Raw genomic sequence first — 20,387 nt, 5'->3', positions numbered from 1 at the left:
TATTCATTTTGTTTTGGTCCATTATGAGTCTTTATTTCTGGCAGATATTTCCAATGAATCTTATATAATTATATATCAACCATGAATCGTTCAATCTGTTTCCAATTTCCAAGCGTTTTCCATTCTTTTCCTTTTTTGTCAATCAATGTGACAACGGTCCAATTCGTAATATCTACTTTTTTTTTCATTCCAGATACTGTACTGTTGTTCATATTTATCAGCCGTTTGGGTTATGTCTAAAAAAAAATTGGGCCTAAAATTTATATTTTTTTTGGGGGGCTTAGGCGGCCGCTTTTTTGGTATAAAGGGCTCCACGACCCTGGTGTTGTGTAACAAAAAGATTATTGTGTTTGTATATAAAATAGTTATATACTTAAAAGGATATCTATGCAAGTTGTTTTGACTTCCACGAGAGATCCTTAGTATAAGTTTACAACTAAAAAGATATTATGCCTATAAAAAAAAAAACTAAAAAGATATTATATTAAAAACAACTTTTGGGAAACGGAATAGATATTTAGAAAAGGCACAGTATGTAAAGTGGGGATAGAAAAAAATAGGATTTTTGAGAGGAGCAGAGTAGGGACAGCGTGAAGACTTCAGAGTGTTAGAAGAAGAGAAGGAAGTAGGATTAGAAATCTGCATGCAGTGAAGGTCCTGCAAGGGCGCATCTTTGGAGAAGTATAGGTAAGGAAGTCTTGATCTTTACTGTGTCTTCTGCCATAGGGGAAGGGAAAAAGGGGTTAGGAAGGAAGTATTGAGAAATTAAATATCTCTTCTTTTTACATTTTAAAATTTTACATAAGAATTGATAGCTTATGTGTTAGCAATTTGGGTATGTCTCAAAGAAGAGGAAAAGCTCATACATTCATATTATGAACTTTTGGAACATAGGAAATTTGGGTAAGGGCTCTTAGTTGTGGGTTGTACTTTTCTGGGTGCATTTCTGTGATTGAGGTTAGTTAGGAAAATTTTAGGATCATTAGAAATTACATTTTAGAGGTGGAAAAGCTTAGTGAAAGTCTAAGTTAAAAGACCGAGGTAATCTGTAAAACAATTTAGGTTTGAAATTGATTTAATTTTGCAGCTATCCCTTAGAGCACTAATTTAATATTTTATTTTTACTCTATATTTTGCAAATTTGGCTCATTAGCATCAGAGGACAACTTCTGTTTCAGCTGCTCAAGAAGTCGGTGAGTAAAATGATGGAGATTCTAGCAAGTGTATAAATTATCTTATTATAACTGATATATCTTCTTATTACCACAAAGTGAGATAAAATCATTATTCAACTATTTTATGATTTATGACTTGGGATATGTTGTGAAATTACTGATGTTATAGTTCAATGGTTGTCTACACCATTTTACTAATGTGCTAAGTAGACTGATTACATATTTTTCTGAAAGAGGAAGAAGATTTCTTAGAACTTGTAGCTAATGGCAGTAAACATTAGCCTTGGTGCACCGTGTTGTATGTTCGTGTTAGGAACCTAGATCCTAACAATTGAGAACTGTAAAGAAAGTGTAAGAACTGAATTGATAGATTGCTTATTTGATGATAAAAAGGGATTACAACAGAAAGGGAATGGAATCCGATTCTGACACAGAGCTAGGCTCCTATAGGAAGCTCAAAGCTTCCTACTCATATCTCTACTTAGCTTAGAATCCAGATACCCTCTCAACCTTTCCTTCCTCCCTTTATATTGTTAGATGGTCATTACAATCATAATCCTCTCTCTCTCTATTCTGTTAGGGAGTTACTAGTAATCCCCACTTTGCCCCTTCTAGAATGCACTATCCATATTCCTTGGTTGAATAATGAATCAAAGGCTCCTTAGTGACATTTGGGCCTGCTTGGAAATCCCAGGGCCTAACAATACCACCTGCTGAAAGATCAACCTTGTCCTCAAGGTTGAAAGATGGGAATTGACTCTTGATAGTGATGTTGTCTTCCCAAGTAGCTTCATCGAACTGGCCTGTGCTTGGAAATAAAGAAGTCTCAGACATTCTCTCCTTCAACTAGCCCCCTTTCTTACCAAGTACAGAAGGTTCTTCTTGTATAAGTGATGAGCATCGCACTACACTATGAGCCTCCTGATAATGTTTGTTGACGAGTTGAGAAAACTTATCCCAAGATAACTCTTCCAATTCGTTATCCTGAACCTCATTTCTCCCAATGCCAGGAGAAGTGAATAATGATTGTGATTCGCCAAGCAACACCCTTAGAAGATGTACATCCTCCTCATTTAGAAAGTTCGTAATCAAAGATTCTGCATAACTTAGTAAAGGGCGTAGATTCTTGCTGACAGAGGCAGCTTTAGGAACATCAGAAGCAAACGAAAACCCAGGCAGCAAATTAGATAGATCCATTTGCAAGTATTCCAGGACCCTGAGAACAAAAAGGTTCATCTCTTGTGCTTCACATATGTTGGGAACCAAACAATGAAGATTTGCAATGATTCGTAGATCCTGTGATGAAGTATTACCCAGAACCCGCCCAACACCAAATCGTGTGCTTGTAGTGTGGAATGCAGCAGCACTGTCAGCTTGTCTAATGAAAGTCTCAGCCAATTCAGAGTCTTCTGTAACCATGCATTCAGTATGAGCACTTCCATGGTTATTGATGTGGTCAATGGCCGCAGACACACCTTCTGCAATTACAACCGTGCAAGCAATTGAGCTGTCCTCAAGATGAAAAGTGCTCGTCTCAGAAATTTTTAGCAAGGCACTGGCTTTTGTTCTGCCAAACAGCTGAACACCTTCACGATGGAGTTCAAGGGTGAGCTCATTAAGTCCACCAATACATGACAGTCCCTTGTGTCCCAGAAGAGTTTCCATTGCATTGCCAGCTGCGGGGTAATCAGTATCTGCATCCCTAACAGTCTGCTTTTCCATATTATTATTAGCAGACCTGTCAACATATACACTACAAATTCCATCAGCATGTCCAAGAACAGGAACTTTTGTTGATTCCTTGATTTGAGGAACAAGCTTATTACTGCCTCTAGGAGCCCTAAGATCTATCACTTCATCAAGCTTCCATAGCTCTGGAATTTCATCTCTTGAAGTCACAAGACCAAAAAGTTTGTCACGAGACCAACCCTCTGTCCCAAATTCGTTGTATTTGGCATTCTCAGGTGATTGAAATCTGTGCTTTCTCATGGATGCCACTACCACCTGGCATATACGTGTGGGGGGCTGCCTCCAGGCTTCTGATTCCGATACAAGCTCGTTCCAGAAAAGAAACTCACCTCTGCAACAACCATAGCCACTGCTGGATTGTTAAAATTCCTCAGACTCAGCTCTCCATCATGACCTTCTTCTTGTTCGTTTACCTCTCTGGCAAGAACGTTTCCCTCTGCAACTTCTTCACCGTCTTCCTCAGGTAATTCTCGTTTTGCTATAGACCCGTTTTCCTTTGGTCCTTTGACCCAGTCCCAATCGGATCCTCCTGTGTGACCCGACCCCGTAAATCCGGTTGTGTGGAATTCTATTGGGCCTTGGTGCTCTATGTTAAATAGTAAATCCACTATATTCTTTTCCTTCCTTCTTTTTGCTGGCAGTGAGCAGAACTCCTTGGTTTTTATTTCTTTTCCTTGTTGGGCCAGGCCCATTAAAAGGAAAAATATACCCAACCCGTTTTGCTCTTGACGTTCCCCATCTCTTGCGGTGAGATGTTGTGCGCCTTCCACAACCTTCCCTCTCCTTCCCGATGCCGGCGCGCCGTGGGTCTCTAATTTCGCCGCCGCCGTACGCGCTCGGTGCGCTACCGTGTGACGATCTGAGTCCGGCGGTTTTTGTGGTGGCCGCCCCTCCCAATCGTACCCTAAATCGCTGATCTGAGCCTCCACGACTGATTCTCCCTTCTTCTTCCCTTGAATGTTGCCGATCTGCAACTTCTCCATTGACGATCCTTCGAGAAGCTTCTTGAAGACGATGACCTCCTCTTGTCTCCCCAACGCTTCTGCTGTGGCTTCCTTCCCCGTTGTCGGAGACTTAAGTTCGGCTTCCGCCACCGTAACAAACGCTGAGTCTTTCCGCGACGCTTCCCTCTCGGTCTTCTCCGGTGAATTCGCCTCAGGTTTTTCTTCCTCCTCTGAAACTTCTCTGTTCTCCAAGCTTTCCTGCTCTGAAGAATCTAGACTTGGTTCTGGTAGGTATTGCTCTCGCCGTTCTTCCTCCGCTGCTTCATCGGGGATCTCCTTCCCCTTCGATCGCTCTATCATCAGCGCCAACGATGAAGGTAGATCCTTCACCGCCGTCGTGATCGCTGCTAACGCCGTTCGCACCTCAGCGAATTCGTTCGCCAACGCGTCGAGTTTCGCCTCCATCTTGGTCGCTGTTTGCTGGTTCCGGCGAAGAACATCCGTCAAAGCGAATCCGGCAGGTCGGACCATTTTGTTAGGAACCTAGATCCTAACAATTGAGAACTGTAAAGAAAGTGTAAGAACTGAATTGATAGATGTAAGACCTGGATTTTCAGAACAAGTTAGTTTCCGACTCACGCGTAGAATCAGTGTAAGCGTGACAGGAGTTTGCTATTTGAGAAAGATTAATGAAGAAGAAAGTTCAGGAATTGCTTGAGGGATGTTGCGTAGTCGTTTTCGGGGTTAGTGCGAGTCGCCTGCACACTTGCCTTATGGCGAGCGTGTCCAGTATAGGCTATTTCGCTTTTAAAGCAACGTTTTGAGTGAGATTTCTAATCTTTGGGAAATTTAAAGATTCTCTTTATTTTTCCATCGACCAGCGTTTCATTTCGGAACTCTGGACTGTACGCACGATAGGTTTCACTTTCCGGAAGCTCGACGACGCTAATTTCTTTGCTTCGAAACCCTATTTTCGAGCAATGGATGAAGACTTTTTCTATTCGGGACTTCTAACGAAGATTCCGTCCGCGTTGCCAGACTTGTTTCGATGTTTCCAATCTTTCTTCAGTTGGAAGTTTTGTCGTTTGAGCACCACAGCAAAAAGTAGTTTTTCGGGACAGACTAACTGACACCGCTTTTGGCGTTTTGGATATCGTTTTTCCCAAATCCTAGATATTTGTTTTGAGTTCTGGAATTCTGACGCCAGAATCTCTCTTAGAATTTCTCGGTGAACGTGCTGCAAAAATCGGAATCACGAAATTTTCATTTTCCCGCGATTTCACCCGCCTATAAATAGCGCGAAAAAGCAAAATCCTCTTCATTTTCACCCATCTTGGCCGCGAGTTCTTGGGAGAGAAGGGAGGAGGAGATTTTCGCGAAACCTTGACCAATCTTCGTGCAGTTCGTCCCTACTTCTAGGTATCAAGGTAACTAACACGATTCCTACCTCTGATTGTTATTTCTGTTGCGTTTCTGAAGTCGTTTCTGTGCTCTAAGTTTTGAGCTTTTTCTAAAATTGTCCGATTTCTCTGATTTCTCGCTTGGGTTATGTTCCTTATGTTCCCCTGAGTCTAAAACCTCTGTCAGTAAACTCTGATTGCGATTCAGTTTTCCAGGATCTGAAAAATTGACTCAAAACTCTTTTTGTCTCACATTTCGAAACTTTATTGTCGTAAAGCTATAATCTGACTTCGTGCCTTTAGGATTTGTTGTCACGGATGTCATGAGGATCGTTGCTGTCAAATCTGTTTTCAGAACTGATAACTTTGAAGTTTTGAGCCTTTATTTTGGACCAAAATGCCCCTACGTAGTCGTATTTCGACCCGATTGTCCGAAAATTGTTCTGACAGTTTCTTTGCCTTAGTTTTACCCTAAAACTACCTTGTAAACTGGTTTGATCGAAGAAAAAGAGCCGAAGCCCTTTTCTCCTTATGGCCGTGGGTTTTTCCTAAGGGGGGGGGGGGTTTTCGTTTTCGAAAACTTGTCCTTTCGTACCCGTTTGTCGTATTCTGAAGCTTTGATGCTTTGTCTATCGTTTATGTATTGTTTTGCGATCGAACTAATCGATTTTGTTTGAATTCTGCTTTGTTTTTCTCCGAGGTTCAGTTGAAGGAACTTTGGAATATTTAGAGCAACTGTTTGAGGACAACCTTGATTTCGAAGCTGGAACAGCTCGAGGTTAGGGCAACTTGCTATATTTAGCTATGATTTCATGATAGGCGCCGATAAACTCAACCTATGCTTTATCTGATGTTGTATATGATGATGATTTCTTGTTATGATTGTTTCATAACTTATGATATTGATGATGTGTTGAATTGAGCGTTTTGACGCAACTTCGGAGTGGAGGTTCATTGATCCGGTGATCTTTGACATTTCGGGTTGGATGAACAAACCTAGGCAAGTCCAAATGTGGGGTTTGAGACTTAGCCATTTGTTGGGATTCGTTGGAATTCCTAGACTTTCCCCGGGAAATGTATTTTGGGTGGTTGATTTTTGGAAACTTAGAATGATAGAGCTTTCGAAAAATAAAGACTTGGGAAACTTAGACTTTGAGAAATAAACTCATAATCTGACTAATGTGAATTGAAATCATTTTTATTAACGTTTAAGCATAGGGAAACTGAAGGGGGAAAATATTTACGAAAGACGGGGAAAAGTCGACCTTTGTTGTGAGAATTGGAATTGGGAAAGCCACTAAGGTGAGCTATGGTGATGATTAAAAGTCACCGAGTACTCTAGTACTCCTGGTAGTGTTGTTCGAGTCGTGTTGTATTGACCGGCACAGACTCTGGGTTTTGGTTTGTGGGTTTTGTGGTGGGAGTTGTGTTGTATTGACCGACACTAACTCCGAGTTGTGTTGTATTGACCGACACTAACTCTTGGGTTGTTTTGAGTTTGGGTTTGAGCTAAACACTTATGTGTGAGACTTCGTGAAAGTGTGTAAGCTTCACTGAGGCGTGAGACTTCGTGGAAGCAAAAACTTCACTAAGGCGGGAGACCTTGTGGAGATGGGAACCTTCGCTGAAGCGGGAGACTGTGCGGGGGCGTACACCTTCGCTGAAGCGGGAGACTTTGCGGAGGCGTGCAACTTCACTGAAGCGGGAGACTTCATGAAGGTGTGGAACTTCATTGAAGCGGGAGACTTCATGAAGGCGCAAAACTTCACTGAAGCGTGAGACTTCGTGAATGCGTGAAAATTCACTGAAGCGTGAGACTTCGTGAATATGTGAGATTTCACTGAAGCGTGAGACTTCGTGAAAGCGTAAGACCCCATTGAAGCGTGAGACTTCATGGAAGCGTGAGATTTCATCGTCGTTTACCCTAGGGCAACGACAGGGAACATTTGTTTAGTTAGATACGGGTGTGTTGGGAGGACGATACATTGTTTGACTAACCTTATCACCTAACTTCATATGTTGAGATTATGATGATTTGATGTTGATGAACATCGTTAGGTATTGATGATTGAACTGTGTAAGAGATTCGAGAACATGCTATGTATATACCTTAGAGTAGGCAATACATAACTTATATGTATATATATACAACATATGTATATATCCCCTTTATCACATGTTGATTGTATATCTATTGTATTCTGTAAGTTGACCCTAGCGCCTTGGCTTTGTTTGTATGTTTGTGTTTGGGCAGTCGGCCTGCTGCCAGGCGTCTGTCAGCCGGTTCGTGATGATTCGTTGTGCGGGAAAGACCCGGAGCGGAACGACTATTACTGAAGCTTTCGACGAGGACCCGGATTTCATGCCTGATCGAGGGAGGGTCGATGATAGTAGTGTGGGTTATGGGTGGTTAGAGTCTTTTGGAGTTGGTTGTTACTGTAATAGCTCTGATTCGTTTTGCTTTTGGGACTGGGTAGGTTCCCGACGCATGACTTTTTGTGTGGTTCTCTTACGGAGGGATCACAGTGAGTCAGCAGGACCATAGAGGTCTTTGCTTAGGCCATTTTGAGGCCGACTTTCTCCTAGTGGTTTGTAATTATACTTTTTCTCACTCACACTTCTGGATCTGTAAATATTTGCCTACGGGCACACTACTTTGGAGTCACTGCGAGTGTGTGTGACGTGGAAGTGCAGCTGAGGCTGTACATGTTTATATTTGATGTATATCGGTTAGTTTAGTAGTTGGGTTTTGTCTTTACTTCCTTATCGTTTTGATTTAAAGGAAAGAAAACGAAAAAAAATTACCTGTTTTCCGCGTAAAGATTATTTTTGGTTACTAAAGTGACACCTGGAAATCGGGGTGTTACATGATGGTATCAGAGCTTAGTCGAGTCTTTTGGGAGTCTTTGGGGAATAGGTCTTCTGTGCTAGGTTGTGTGACTCTGCAAAGAGTGAAAATTGATTGTCTGTAGAGCGATTTTCGCTCTAATTGTTTGCGTTACTACTTAATCGGATTGAGTGGTTTGTCTAGTGCTACCGTATGGCTAGTACTAATCGGACGTTTGATGAGATATAGGATGGTGGACCTTAACCGGATGGCGGGGGCAATAGCTACACTGATCGAGGCAATGATGAACCAGGCTGCGGAAGATGCTTATATGCGCGCTGAAGAGGCTGCACGTGAGCATCACCAACGATTGATGGCGACGGCGATGTATCACCAAAGAGGAATGAACCGAACAGGAGCTGGGGGACCAATAAGGTCAGGATCTCAAGGCTACAACAGAAGGGAGAGCTACCATCAGTGGGGACCGTATCAGCGTTTCAAGGGAAGAGATCTTATCTCAAGAGTCTACAAACCAACGACTGCATACTGGAGGGGAGCCAGTTGGTGACAAAGGTGTGACATGTACTCGTTGTGGAAAGTTTGGGCATTTTGCTAACAAGTGCTCAGTGACTGGATGGAGATGCTTCAAGTGTAACCGAGAGGGGCATCTAGCTGTGAACTGCAAGACACCCCAGGAGGAAACGTCTGATAGTAAGATGAAAGGGAATGATGCTACCGAAGGGACATGAAACAAGACTTCGGGAAGAGCAGTGACGTGTTACAGGTGCAGGGAAGTAGGGCACTATGCTAGTAAGTGCAAGATCAAGGGAAAACTATGCTTTAATTGCAACCAACCGGGACATTTCTCCAGAGATTGTAAGGCACTCAAGGGCGAATCATCAGGGAATGTTGGGAAAGGAAAACAATTTGCTACAGAGGAAAGGATTCATACCAAGGAGGGGGCAAGAGCTGAGGAGTTGAACGAGGAAGAACGTGGGAACGATGGTAATATTTTAACTGTTCTTTAATTCTAGAATAACTTACTCTTTTCTCTTCGAAGCGAGTGTGACGCGCCTAACTTGTATTTACGACCTAGACTATGATCTTATGATTATTATCCCTAGTAGGACCTTATTCGAAGTTGCTCGTGTTTTAACTATAGGAGTTACACGAGGTTGGGAATAGCACACTAAGTCTAGAAAGTAGCCTTCCACCGATGCGTTTATAAGGAAGCTAGAAGCTGAAGAATGAATCCTAGAGAAATTCCTTATGGGCAGTATACGTGTTATGTGGAGGGTGTGTGGTTCCGTAGCGGAATCGTTAGGGACTTGATATCAGGATATTTGTGGTTACTGGATGTTAGGAACTCATTGACTGTTCCAGTGGGTTTTTCTAAATTCCCACCTTCGATGTATTAGGCCTGATCAATCTAATATTGAGGGGGTGATATTCGGAATCACAGCTGGTAATGGACCTTGATAGAAGGATGGGTAAGATGAATTTGAATTGATTGAGGATTAGTCGGATTTGGGAGGAAAGTTCATGTTAAGCATTTGATTGTAAAAGATTAAGATTTAAATCTGTGGAAGTCGATGAGTGTCGTATAGACATTGATTGGTTAGTTCGTGTGATTACTCCAGGTAGAGGTAGACCAAGTCAAGAGATTTAGTGCTGGAAAAGTATTAAGTAGTTTCTCGGAAGTTATGAAGTCATAGGTTATGAGATTGCTGAGGGGAATTGTTAGAGACTAAATAAGTTGGATTTAATCAGGTTTTAGATGATAGCTTAATGGTAGCAAGATTGAGAAGAATTAACTCTGAACTAGATTGTTATAGTCGAGTTCGAGGAATAAGTTTTTCTAAGCGCTTGATTTCTGCGTGGGGATGTTGTAGTCTTAAGAGATGAACTTTCACTTGAAAAGTGTTGAAGTGTTAAAGGAATTACCGGTGCAAAATAGGTAAAGGTTTAGATTTAAGCCTATGAATTTTATCTTGAATGTGTAAGACCTGGAGAATTGCCAGGTGTTTGCTTGAGTGACTACTGATTAAGCGTTGAATTGATTTGGGAATGATTAAGTTAGAGAAAGAAAGTTTGAGCATAAGTTGAATACTTGAGATTGTTGATATGGACTTCAGACAATTGTGCTTAGATTACTAAGTGAGATTCACTAAGCTAGATTGAAACCTTGAGGTTAAGATTGACCTTGAGAGTTGAGAATCACATATGAGTAAGAGATCTTACGGATGTAGCTGTGACAATAGGAGATGAATCTTAGAAGATTGAAGACCTGAAGGTGAGTTTCGGGTTAAGACCATTGAGGTATAATATAAGAGTGATCTTGAAGTAAATGAATTTTGGGTTGTGTAGGGTGTTAGGGTTTGTTATAAGTTGGTGATCGATTGATGTTGGTTATGAGGTTGCGGACATAATGACCATGTGATAAGATTTGAATGATGTTAGCATAATAAGTTGTGAATGTGAAAGCATGACGACACTGGTCAGGTCGGTTGGGTAAGTGAAGGAGTTATAGTTTTAAGAAACGGATATTCATTTAAGAAGTATTGAAGGATTAAAGGTCAGTAGAGAACCAAACTTGGTGAAGGTTTAGGTTTTAAATCTATGAATGTCTGTCTAAGGTGTGTAGGACTCGAAGTTTGTCAGAATTTGATTGAGAGATTAAAAAGTTGATTGACGAAATGGTGATTGAGTGACAAAAAGGAAAGTGTTAGTATTAAGATGAATACTTGAAGTTGTTAGGTTTGGACAAGTTTCTTAGAGCCTAAGAGTGAATGAAACTTTGTTATGGATTTTGGTGATGCACATTACGGGTAACAAGTGAATTTTACTAAAGTTGAATGAGAATCCTAGGGCTAAGGTTGACCTAGTAAGCTGAGATTCATGTACACATAAGAGATTTTAGTGGTCTTAGCGGTTACGATAACAGTTAAATCTCAGAATGTTGAAGGATCGGATGATAAAATGGCTAGTTAAGTCCCTTGAGGTATAGCTATGATTTAATCTCTTGGAGGATAAGTCTCGATTTGTGTGAAGTGTTAGGGATTTCAGTAAGTGTAAATAGGTTTGGGTGAGGGAAGTTATGAGGAAGAAGACAATAATAGTGGATTGTCAGATATTAAGAGGAGGATTATCTTATAAGTTGTTGATAAATTGATGTTGAAGGGGATAAGATTAGTGAAGGGCAAGAAATAAGGACATAAGTCGAGGTTTAATTCGAATGGTGACTAAGTAGAAGTTTGATTTCATGGTGCGAGTGATGATAGTTACGAAGTTGGATGTGACGTTAATGGACTATTCGATTCCAACGCAAGATTTCGTCTAGGAGTTATCGAACGGACAAGTGGAGTTTTAGACTGTAGATGAAGATCATGAGGACAAGTTGAGTATTTACTTTGGAATGACAGAGAGACACCGAGTTTAAGAAGAATTTCAGACGACCGAAAGTAAAGAAGTAAGTGGCTACGATTGTGCGACTGCACGAAGTGCCAACCGGTATCATTTCAAGCAGAGATCCGACGCAAGTGATCGAGCCAGATGACATGAAGTTGAATGATGGTTTGTCTTTTGAGACGCCGACGGTTAGCAGTGGGGATAGGAGAGTGAAACAATTAAGGGGAAAACAACTTGCTTAAGTAAAGGTTATGAGGAACAATGACACGGGCAATGCTACATGGGAATTGGAAGATAAGATCGAGGAACTGTATTCCGGACTTTTCGCAGAACTCTGAGTTTCGAGGGCGAAACTTTCTTTTTGGAGGGGAGTATTGTAAGACCTGGATTTTCAGAACAAGTTAGTTTCCGACTCACGCGTAGAATCAGTGTAAGCGTGACAGGAGTTTGCTATTTGAGAAAGATTAATGAAGAAGAAAGTTCAGGAATTGCTTGAGGGATGTTGCGTAGTCGTTTTCGGGGTTAGTGCGAGTCGCCTGCACACTTGCCTTATGGCGAGCGTGTCCAGTATAGGCTATTTCGCTTTTAAAGCAACGTTTTGAGTGAGATTTCTAATCTTTGGGAAATTTAAAGATTCTCTTTATTTTTCCATCGACCAGCGTTTCATTTCGGAACTCTGGACTGTACGCACGATAGGTTTCACTTTCCGGAAGCTCGACGACTTGTTTCGACGTTTCCAATCTTTCTTCAGTTGGAAGTTTTGTCGTTTGAGCACCACAGCAAAAAGTAGTTTTTCGGGACAGACTAACTGACACCGCTTTTGGCGTTTTGGATATCGTTTTTCCCAAATCCTAGATATTTGTTTTGAGTTCTGGAATTCTGACGCCAGAATCTCTCTTAGAATTTCTCGGTGAACGTGCTGCAAAAATCGGAATCACGAAATTTTCATTTTCCCGCGATTTCACCCGCCTATAAATAGCGCGAAAAAGCAAAATCCTCTTCATTTTCACCCATCTTGGCCGCGAGTTCTTGGGAGAGAAGGGAGGAGGAGATTTTCGCGAAACCTTGACCAATCTTCGTGCAGTTCGTCCCTACTTCTAGGTATCAAGGTAACTAACACGATTCCTACCTCTGATTGTTGTTTCTGTTGCGTTTCTGAAGTCGTTTCTGTGCTCTAAGTTTTGAGCTTTTTCTAAAATTGTCCGATTTCTCTGATTTCTCGCTTGGGTTATGTTCCTTATGTTCCCCTGAGTCTAAAACCTCTGTCAGTAAACTCTGATTGCGATTCAGTTGTCCAGGATCTGAAAAATTGACTCAAAACTCTTTTTGTCTCACATTTCGAAACTTTATTGTCGTAAAGCTATAATCTGACTTCGTGCCTTTAGGATTTGTTGTCACGGATGTCATGAGGATCGTTGCTGTCAAATATGTTTTCAGAACTGATAACTTTGAAGTTTTGAGCCTTTATTTTGGACCAAAATGCACCTGCGTAGTCGTATTTCGACCCGATTGTCCGAAAATTGTTCTGACAGTTTCTTTGCCTTAGTTTTACCCTAAAACTACCTTGTAAACTGGTTTGATCGAAGAAAAAGAGCCGAAGCCCTTTTCTCCTTATGGCCGTGGGTTTTTCCTAAGGGGGGGGGGGGAGTTTTTCGTTTTCGAAAACTTGTCCTTTCGTACCCGTTTGTCGTATTCTGAAGCTTTGATGCTTTGTCTATCGTTTATGTATTGTTTTACGATCGAACTAATCGATTTTGTTTGAATTCTGCTTTGTTTTTCTCCGAGGTTCAGTTGAAGGAACTTTGGAATATTCAGAGCAACTGTTTGAGGACAACCTTGATTTCGAAGCTGGAACAGCTCGAGGTTAGGGCAACTTGCTATATTTAGCTATGATTTCATGATAGGCGTCGATAAACTCGACCTATGCTTTATCTGATGTTGTATATGATGATGATTTCTTGTTATGATTGTTTCATAACTTATGATATTGATGATGTGTTGAATTGAGCGTTTTGACGCAACTTCGGAGTGGAGGTTCATTGATCCGGTGATCTTTGACATTTCGGGTTGGATGAACAAACCTAGGCAAGTCCAAATGTGGGGTTTGAGACTTAGCCATTTGTTGGGATTCGTTGGAATTCCTAGACTTTCCCCGGGAAATGTATTTTGGGTGGTTGATTTTTGGAAACTTAGAATGATAGAGCTTTCGAAAAATAAAGACTTGGGAAACTTAGACTTTGAGAAATAAACTCATAATCTGACTAATGTGAATTGAAATCATTTTTATTAACGTTTAAGCATAGGGAAACTGAAGGGGGAAAATATTTACGAAAGACGGGGAAAAGTCGACCTTTGTTGTGAGTATTGGAATTGGGAAAGCCACTAAGGTGAGCTATGGTGATGATTAAAAGTCACCGAGTACTCTAGTACTCCTGGTAGTGTTGTTCGAGTCGTGTTGTATTGACCGGCACAGACTCTGGGTTTTGGTTTGTGGGTTTTGTGGTGGGAGTTGTGTTGTATTGACCGACACTAACTCCGAGTTGTGTTGTATTGACCGACACTAACTCTTGGGTTGTTTTGAGTTTGGGTTTGAGCTAAACACTTATGTGTGAGACTTCGTGAAAGTGTGTAAGCTTCACTGAGGCGTGAGACTTCGTGGAAGCAAAAACTTCACTAAGGCGGGAGACCTTGTGGAGACGGGAACCTTCGCTGAAGCGGGAGACTGTGCGGGGGCGTACACCTTCGCTGAAGCGGGAGACTTTGCGGAGGCGTGCAACTTCACTGAAGCGTGAGACTTCATGAAGGTGTGGAACTTCATTGAAGCGGGAGACTTCATGAAGGCGCAAAACTTCACTGAAGCGTGAGACTTCGTGAATGCGTGAAAATTCACTGAAGCGTGAGACTTCGTGAATATGTGAGATTTCACTGAAGCGTGAGACTTCGTGAAAGCGTAAGACCCCATTGAAGCGTGAGACTTCATGGAAGCGTGAGATTTCATCGTCGTTTACCCTAGGGCAACGACAGGGAACATTTGTTTAGTTAGATACGGGTGTGTTGGGAGGACGATACATTGTTTGACTAACCTTATCACCTAACTTCATATGTTGAGATTATGATGATTTGATGTTGATGAACATCGTTAGGTATTGATGATTGAACTGTGTAAGAGATTCGAGAACATGCTATGTATATACCTTAGAGTAGGCAATACATAACTTATATGTATATATATACAACATATGTATATATCCCCTTTATCACATGTTGATTGTATATCTATTGTATTCTGTAAGTTGACCCTAGCGCCTTGGCTTTGTTTGTATGTTTGTGTTTGGGCGGTCGGCCAGCTGCCAGGCGTCTGTCAGCCGGTTCGTGATGATTCGTTGTGCGGGAAAGACCCGGAGCGGAACGACTATTACTGAAGCTTTCGACGAGGACCCGGATTTCATGCCTGATCGAGGGAGGGTCGATGATAGTAGTGTGGGTTATGGGTGGTTAGAGTCTTTTGGAGTTGGTTGTTACTGTAATAGCTCTGATTCGTTTTGCTTTTGGGACTGGGTAGGTTCCCGACGCATGACTTTTTGTGTGGTTCTCTTACGGAGGGATCACAGTGAGTCAGTCGGACCATAGAGGTCTTTGCTTAGGCCATTTTGAGGCCGACTTTCTCCTAGTGGTTTGTAATTATACTTTTTCTCACTCACACTTCTGGATCTGTAAATATTTGCCTACGGGCACACTACTTTGGAGTCACTGCGAGTGTGTGTGACGTGGAAGTGCAGCTGAGGCTGTACATGTTTATATTTGATGTATATCGGTTAGTTTAGTAGTTGGGTTTTGTCTTTACTTCCTTATCGTTTTGATTTAAAGGAAAGAAAACGAAAAAAAATTACCTGTTTTCCGCGTAAAGATTATTTTTGGTTACTAAAGTGACACATGGAAATCGGGGTGTTACAATAGATTGCTTATTTGATGATAAAAAGGGATTACAACAGAAAGGGAATGGAATCCGATTCTGACACAGAGCTAGGCTCCTATAGGAAGCTCAAAGCTTCCTACTCATATCTCTACTTAGCTTAGAATCCAGATACCCTCTCAACCTTTCCTTCCTCCCTTTATATTGTTAGATGGTCATTACAATCATAATCCTCTCTCTCTCTATTCTGTTAGGGAGTTACTAGTAATCCCCACTTTGCCCCTTCTAGAATGCACTATCCATATTCCTTGGTTGAATAATGAATCAAAGGCTCCTTAGTGACATTTGGGCCTGCTTGGAAATCCCAGGGCCTAACAGTTCGACTATGATTCATTTAGGCGGGGAGCCTGTTATGAATTATATGTCCAGGCGGGGAGCCAACTGCTTATTTTCTTGGCGGGGAGCCTGCAATTGACTCTTCAGGCGGGGGAGCCTTCTATTGGTAATTTGAGGCGGCGAGCCTGCTATTGATTCTTTTAGGCGGGGAGCCTATGTCGACATGGTTAAAGATTCTGTTTACAAGCAGAGAGTTTATTTTTGTTCTTTTATTTGAGTAATAGCTTACTTAGTTGTGTATAATATGATTTGTATGCAATGATTTGGATGAGACCAAGAATATCATTACTCATAATATTCATTTAATTCAGCTTGTTTTCTTTATTCTCTAGTATTTACTCACTAAGTATGAGGTGACTTACCTTGTCTATTGTTTTCTTTTATCTATTCAGGTAATCAGGCTCGTGTTGAACCAACCACATCCTCTAGACAGTCGACTTAGGATCCTTCATGAGGCCCTTCTGCTAAAGGGCTACTAGTGTTGTTGTGTCTGACCCATGCTGTTGAGTTAAAACTTGTTTTGTAATTGTCACTTTAACTTGTGTGTTGTATCTACGTAGTGGCTCTAATAGGTGGTCTACTAGAACCTTTATCAGGGCCGGTCCTGACATTTTGGAGGCCCTGGACAAATATTAAAAATGGACCCCTAATAATTTTAACGTTCAAAATTTCATCAGAATCATTATGTTGGTTCGTTTGGCAGCTGGCCTCTTGCAACCCGCAAGGGGTTGTGTGTTCGAATCCAAGCAACGAGATCTTTTGCTTTAATTTTTGAATTCTTTCAATTCAAATTAATTAACAAATAACATGTCCAAAGTCAAAATGTGGGATTCGAACCCAATACATAAAAGTAACATACACAATTACTAACCACTAGACCAGCTCAAGTCATTAATAACATCTTGAACATTAATTATTATAACTAAATTTTATTTTAGGGGAAAGTTTAATGAGAATTTTTTTTGGGGCCCCTTCTTTTTGGAGCCCCCGGGCTGTGGGCTTGCTTGCACAGGCCCAGAGCCGGCCCTGACCTTTATTATATAGCCTTGGTCCTGTATAGCTTTGGGAGGCTTTGTTTTGAACTTGCTGCTATCATTTTGTTATTACAGGCTCTTATAATATTTTGGATAGTTCATATTTTTGGGGAGACTTTGCCGAATTTTCTATAGGAAATTCCTTGAAGCATAAATATGTCATATATAGATATTATAAAGTCTTTCCATCTCTATGCGCAATTAGTTAAGGCTTGCTAGGTTAGGATGATTAACCTATGCGCCGGTCACCATCTAGGTTGGGTCGTGACAAAGTTCTCATTGCTTTACTATGTATGAACATGTCCCTAAAATAATCCTTAACACTTGAAACTCTATAACGATTTACAAAAACCCAAACAACTAAGAAAAATAGTCAAAGCAACTGCGGCTCAAACCTGACCACCCTAAAAACTACCACGCAAAGCAAACCCACAGGCCACAGTCCACCCCTAAGAAACAACCCAGGGCTGTCTCAACGAATATTGAGGCCTAAAGCGAACTCCAAGAATTAGGCATTTATAAAATTAATATTTTATATAAATAATTTAAATAAAAATTATTTTTTGGGCTTTTTGAGATGCAAAATCGTTTATTAAATTATCATAGTCGATTTCTTTTAAAAAATCAATAGATAATAAAACCAACCCATTTAATCTTTGTTGAGACATTTTTTTATCTTAGATATGATTTTATTAATTTTAATTTTGAAAAATTACGTTCTTCAGAAGCGACACTTACACGAATTGTTAACATTATTCTATAAGAAATATATGCATTTGGGAAAGAATCAATTCTTTTTACATAATTAAGTATGTCAATTAGTGTATCATTTCTACATAATTAAGTATTTCTTTTAAGATGTTTAATTCTGTAAATAAATCCGGTCCATCAATATCTGAGTTTTCGTTATGTTTTAATGAAAGTTCTAGATTAAGACATTATTCTTTTAACTTTTCATTATCAAATGACCTTATTTTCTCAATTCTAAAAAGAAATCCAAAAATACCATTATACAAGAGGTAGAGGAAAAATTGGAGAGGGTAGAAGAAGAAGAATTCAAAAAGATCAAATGAAAAGTCACACTCTTCCTCCGCTTTTATCAATTCAAAATACACAATAAATTGAATTTAATGAAAAATAAATGTTGCACTTAATAGATCCATTCTTTTGGGCACTCAATATGCTATTTAATTGGTTTATGCTTGGATAATTCCTTTGAAATATATACTAGTGTTTTTTTTATAAAAAAAAATTTGGGGCCTAAAGCGAGGGCTTTACTGACCAAAGGGTTGAGACGGCCCTGAAACAACCTACCCGTCACCAGCAGAAAAGAACATGAGGTAGTATCCCAAAAACCCAACAAGAAAGTCAACTCCAAGAAGCCAAAGTACCCTCCAAATCACCCTCCATGGGACCAAAAAAAAGCTAGACAAGCAACAAAAACACAACAAGGAAAAGACATATTCAAAAATCTGTACCTTTCCACAGCAACACCCAACATACAAGAATTCAGATAAAAGAAATACACCATATGGCCACCTGATACAATGGCACCAAACCTTAGAATAGCCCCAAAAGCACCACAATTATCCAGCGCACAAAACACCTAACAAAAACCAAAACAAGAGCCCTTAGCCAATGAATCAAAACCTAAAAAAACACCATCGACTACATCAAAGAAATACAAACAAAATTACTCCATTCACCCCCAGCTTCTTAGATAATTCCAGGATCTACAACTACAAGTAGAGTCTTAGGACTATTGCAAACCAAGCTTTAGTTTTCCCTGATTTGCTATTGTAATATCAACGTTGCATCCTCATCCAAGCCTAGAAACACCAATCCTACTTCTTTTCCTAATAGACAAACACTTTTTGCATTTTCTTCAATCGATTCTTCCTTGCAAATGATTCTCCTGATAACACACCCCTCCAAATTGAGATGTTTTTTGAGATCATTAGGTCATCCTTGTTCTCTACCTCCCACTCAAGGAAAACATATATAGGGACATAATAATGCTCGAAAGAGCCCCCTTCACCGCTTTTGAAATTGGAAGAATTTTTCGGTATTTTCTCCTTCTCTTGCCTCTACCTCTTTCTCTCCCCCTTCCACGTCCTCAACCACCTCTGCATCTTCGCTCACCCTTCTCACGAAACAATTTCTCATAATCAAAGAATTGGTAGATTGATCTCAGCTTTGATTTTGTCTCTACCCATTTCTTCAAGCCAACAACCTTTCCATGACTCATAGATGACAAAAAAAGGAGAAAAACAACCCTAAGAGGAACATCACTAGGAAGAGAGCAACACACAAAAATGTGATCCTCTAAGACAATAGAAGTCTTGGCATTCGAAACAATGACAAAATCCGCGGGGATGAAACAACGGAGATGCAATGACGGTTGGGCATCTCCATAACATGTCTTCCCATGAAAACAACAATGAGATACAGAGGAACTTGAGGAGAGGCAGCCACACCATGTCGCATTGTCATGTGGTGAGGAGAAACAACCTTATAAGACCAAGATTTGGTCAGGTGGTACAACTTTATGTTTTGATGATAACAAGTTTATTATTATGTATGAACAATTATGGTACTCTAACGTTTGTCTTTTAAGTTGTGACAAACAGGCTCTGACTCTGATTCAAAGACTCTACATTTATCAGAAGTTGAAGACCCAAGAGAAACCAACGTAACGCTTCTGCAATCACTACGTTCTGAACGATAGCAAACGCTTCAGATGCTCAGAAGATTAAAGCTCTGATGTGGACTCTGAAAGACTCAAGCGCTGAAGCTCTGAAGACCAGATGTTCTGATGAACGGTCCAGAAGTTGAAGACTTGAAAGCACTGAAGTCCAAGAATAAGCTGGCTCTCAAGATTTGAAGTACTTCATGTTCTGAAGACCAGAAGTTCAGGTGAACGGTCCAGAAGCAGAAGTTCTGAAGGTCATAGGATCCAAGCTTCCTTCTGACTCTGATCACATAGCTTTACAAGTTCCAACATGAAGCGTCGCCCAAGATCAAGAGTCAACTAGGCTAAGGCAATGTCATTGTCTTTCGTACAAAAGCAAATGTACTATTTTGACTGCCTTACCTACAACGATCAGCCACAGCAGGCTTTGGAAATCCCAAAACTGCCCTCCAACAGACGAATTCTTTCAACAGATACAAACCCTAAACCTTGGAGTATTTAAAGGCTGAAGTTAGAAGAAATTGGCTAAGTAACTATTGTGCATACAAGTGAAAAATCTTCAAGCGAATACCTTAGCAATATTTCTTCATTGTTCTTATTGTGTTTACTTCTGCTTGTCTTAGAAGCATTTCTGTGTAAACAAAGACTTTCACAAACTCTGTTTGTAGTTCCTTGAGAGACCGGTGAGGTCAGTATTCTTGAGAAGACTAAGACAAGGTTGTCTTGATGTTGCTAGTTCTTAGAATTGTTAGTCACTGAGCCAGGTGTGCTAGTGCAAGTGTAACAATCTTTGAATAGTGGATTGCCTTCATTCTAAGAAGGAAGAAATCACCTTAACGGGTGGACTGG

At 40.6% G+C, this 20,387-nt stretch overlaps 1 pseudogene; it reads right to left on the bottom strand.

Moving 5' to 3' along the window:
• Nucleotides 1-1,682: 1,682 nt before the first annotated feature.
• Nucleotides 1,683-3,164, bottom strand: LOC130736259 (uncharacterized; annotated as a pseudogene).
• Nucleotides 3,165-20,387: the final 17,223 nt, after the last annotated feature.

Source organism: Lotus japonicus, chromosome 2, assembly GCF_012489685.1.
Source record: "Lotus japonicus ecotype B-129 chromosome 2, LjGifu_v1.2".
In the NCBI taxonomy this organism is placed as follows: domain Eukaryota; kingdom Viridiplantae; phylum Streptophyta; class Magnoliopsida; order Fabales; family Fabaceae; genus Lotus; species Lotus japonicus.
The sequence above is the reverse complement of the archived record's forward strand: the minus strand, read 5'-3'. Positions and strand labels throughout refer to the sequence as shown.